The 4189-nt window shown below is 33.4% G+C and overlaps 1 long non-coding RNA gene across 1 annotated transcript; it reads left to right on the forward strand.

Moving 5' to 3' along the window:
- Positions 1-1303: 1303 nt before the first annotated feature.
- LOC127713079 (uncharacterized) lies at positions 1304-2891 on the forward strand. Its single transcript, XR_007987452.1, has 2 exons — positions 1304-1392; positions 2564-2891. It is a non-coding gene; the product is annotated as an uncharacterized LOC127713079 (long non-coding RNA).
- The last annotated feature ends 1298 nt before the right edge of the window (positions 2892-4189 follow it).

Below are 4189 nucleotides of genomic sequence, written 5' to 3' on the forward strand. Positions count from 1 at the left end.
AAATATTGTATTGTATTAATTGTTTTCATGACCATTGCTTCCAATAAAATAAGCATAGGTAGTAAATTTGCATGTCGAAAGGTGATACATTAAGAATATACCATGTTTCTATTAAGTAAACTTAAGATAAATATTTAGAAAGCTGAAATTGATACTTAATCGGTACACGTTGAATAAGGACGCTATCACACTGCTCATGCGAAATATGTTTTGTTTACACACGTATTGTTTACATCTTTGAAATAAAACAAATCGATTGTTCATCATGTATTTAATTCTATATTCAAATGTTTAGTAATAGTTAAATGTTGCTAAAACAAACGCGGTATTTATTACGTTAAATCTGCAAATTTTGTGGATCCAAAATTTTGTTCTTCCCTCGCCGGGTTCGAACATGCTATTGTTATATCGAGACTACACCGCCTGCACTGTATTCATCGCTCTAGACCACTCAGCCACCTAGCCTGAAGTATTAATAGTTAAAACGAAGGATTCTATTTGCAAATGCCTCACTTCTAAAGTTTCATCAGTTTTATTAGTTTATACCTTCTTGAAAGAGGGGCGAAAGATACCAGGGGGACAGTCAAACTCACAGATAATAAATAAACCGACAATGTCATGGCTAAAAAAAGAAAGACAAACAGACAAATATATATCACTACTGTAACAACAGCCCATGAAAAGGCCGTGAAATGTCTGTGAAAATATCACAGGGCCGTGAAAACCCCGTGAAAATACCCCGTGACTTTTGTAAAAAAAATATTTCTAAAGGCCGTGAAAAATATTTGATGTTAGAAAAAGGCCGGGAAATTTCAATATCCCGTGAAAAGGCCGTGATAACTTGTCCTTTCATGCTTAATAAAAAATATCACGGCCTTTTCACTGGTTGTTGAAACCAGTGAAAAGGCCGTGATATTTTTTCATGTAAATTTTTTCTTATCCTAATTCAGATTTAAAACATCCCATGTGATTATTGTAATATGGTCTAATTATTTCCACTCACATTTTTCTTGATATCCTATAAACTTTTCATTATAAATATATGTCTGTTTAAATATTATTATATGCAATACTACTGTACTACAGGACTGACTTTTAGATGGAACCATTCATTGTTATAATTAATGACTTTGTGCCAATAAATATTTTGTATTTAAAGAAAAGTATTTTGCTTCTCGTCTGTACATTATTATAAACAATGTAAACATTAATTTTAATTGGAACCGAAACATGTAAAAACGAGAACTTCCCGGAATATCAGACCGTATCCGGATTCGTGTTTTTTTTTATAGTAATTGTAACATTTCCGCACTTAGGTTGGAAATTTGAAAGACGCCGAAGGTCGATTAATATTTACTTTATAGATGCAAGACGAGTGACAGCAAGTTTGAGGTAAGTTAAATTATTAATATTTTATTATTTTATGCATCATATCACCAAAATGTTGATGACGTTTGTGAGCATTTCCTGGAATCCATTGAACTGAATTTGCAGAAACCGCGCAAACATGCATGTGATATATTCACTTATATTTGAGTCTGTTGCACTTGATTCCTTTAATCATTTCGGTTAATGTTTTCTAAGACTTACCGGATCCTTTAAATACGATTACGGTTTTGTTTTGTTTATGTATTTGGGGGAAAAAGGGGGGGTCCTTTTTCCCCACACTGGCCACATAAAAAAAATGACATTTATGTACAGTACACTACGTAGACATAGACATATATAATTGGAAATGATTATAATAACAATAAGTATCTCTGAAATGGAGTTCACTCTGATAATCAGAGGTGTAACCCCCTTTGAAAATGTCGGGAGTATTTAAGTATTTTCTGACTTGGCCGTCGGGACACAGAGTTCAAAAGGGATTAATCAGGGGCGTAGCAGGGAAAGTATATAATATTTGTACGGCAAAATGTCCTAGAAGGGTTTGTGCCATATGATAAGAATAATTGGTATGGCAATGAGGTGTTTAAAAAATAATTGGTATGGCGAACGTGCCTGCAGTAAAAGTTGCTACGCCCCTGGCCCCCTGTAAAATAAATAGCTGTGACTCATTACGGCCACTTAGTCTAGACAAGTTTGGCTTTAGCCATACATATTATTACTTCAAAGAAACATTTAAATTTAATAGTCTGTCTTAAAAGTGTCTTTAGTCTTTAAAAAAATCTAAAAAAAATAAATAATACAAAACAATAAGTTAACAATACAGAACTTCGTTAACTAATGATGCCATACAATGTATATATTGGATAGGGGGCAGATTTTCTGGAAAATGGTATGAAAATATGGGAAAACCTATGGCTATGCATGTTTCCAAGTGGCTGTTCTGTTTCAATGATGTTTTTTAGTATTTTTCATACCATTTTCACCTCCAGTATGAAAATCTGCCCCCTATTCAATATGGGGTCATTAACCGTGAAGTCCTGTATTGCATGGAATAATATTGTAGCTGTTTTAAGTACATGTACAAAATATGTATGTACATAAATGCCAAAAATTAATTTGAATAGTTTTTTTATATACATGTATAATAAATGTAATGTTTCTTTATTTATTCTAGGAATGAAGAGCAAAAGGATATAGCAGTCTTTATATAAAATAGTTCAGGAATCCAGTTGGAAAGAAGAGCTTTTCAGTTAAAAGTATTTCCTGGGAATTAACAGGAACTTCTATAAATGTTTTTCTGGAATAGTTATTCAAAGGGGCAGTGAAGTGAAGGATTACATTAGACAAATATTGCTGAAGTGGTAAAATCAGACCCAAGAGATGTACAAAATTTCTACAATACATGTTACAGCTGACTTAAGCTACTTAATCACATTGACATATGTGTGCTTTTATGTTTTCTTTACATAATTACTACAGTTCTATTAAAATTAATATTTTTATTCTTTGTCACAATTATTACTAAAAAAAATACAGCATTTTAATATGGTTTTTCATAGTCTCACTTGCATTGTACTTAAATAAGTTTTCTGTAAATGTTTACACTAGGTTTTCAGGCATTTCACTTCACTTGATTGAAACAGCATTTAAATTTTTTGTTAAATTATGGCCTGAAAAATACATTTAACATTTTACTGGAGTTTTCACAATCAGTGAATGGCTGTTTATCACAGTAGTACATGTACATTTCACGGTCTTTTCACAATGGGCACATAATTTATCACGACTATTTCACGGTGTACATTTTTGTTTTCACAGGGTTTCTACGGTCTCTTTACCCAAGTTTTCAGTTGGCACCTTTTCACAGCCTTTTCACGACAAATAAAGGCATATACTGTACTATAACTACATTTCACGGTCTTTTCACGATGGGCACATAATGCATTATCACGACTTTTTCACGGTGTACATTTTTTTTTTCACAGGGTTTCTACGGTCTTTTCACCCAAGTTTTCAGGTGGCACCGCTTCACGGCCTTTTCACAGCCTTTTCACGACAGTCATTCCACGGCATTGTCACGGATAAGTTTCACAGCCCACCGTAAATTAACCGTGACAAACACTGTAAAAATCACCAGCATTTTTAAGGACATTATCACGGCCAATCTACGGGGCATTGTTCCAGTAGTGTATGAATATATGTCTTTATTTTATCCCCACCTACTTGGTTCACGGACGCCTTTCGTTTGTAGAGTTCATTCTACTTATTGTTTTAGTATTTCACAGTAAGTTATCTTTCTAATGTATGTACTAGCAACCTTGTACTAGTTTTTAAATGTAAATCATCACAAACTCCTTATCAATAATAACTTATAATCTATTTCAGTAAATTTATCACTAAAACACTAGATAAAATTGAATTATCATATTTCTTTTGTTTATCTAATTTGAGAAGTGCATAGTACATGTACACCGTATATAGTAATATATTTGTTTTTGTACATTATCATGTCTTTTCAATCCCCTTTGTTTTTATATATATATTCATTTTTGCGCCTGTCCCAAGTCAGGAGCCTCTGGCCTTTGTTAGTCTTGTATCATTTTTAATTTTAGTTTCTTGTGTATAATTTGGAGTTTAGTATGACGTCCATTATCACTGAACTAGTATACATATTTGTTATGGGGCCAGCTGAAGGACGCCTCCGGGTGCGGGAGTTTCTCGCTGCATTGAAGAACCATTGGTGGCCTTCGGCTGTTGTCTGCTCTATGATCGGGTTGTTGTCTCTTTGACACATTCCCCA

The sequence above is a fragment of the Mytilus californianus genome, unplaced genomic scaffold (genome assembly GCF_021869535.1).
Source record: "Mytilus californianus isolate M0D057914Y unplaced genomic scaffold, xbMytCali1.0.p SCAF_8, whole genome shotgun sequence".
Taxonomy (NCBI): Eukaryota; Metazoa; Mollusca; class Bivalvia; order Mytilida; family Mytilidae; genus Mytilus; species Mytilus californianus.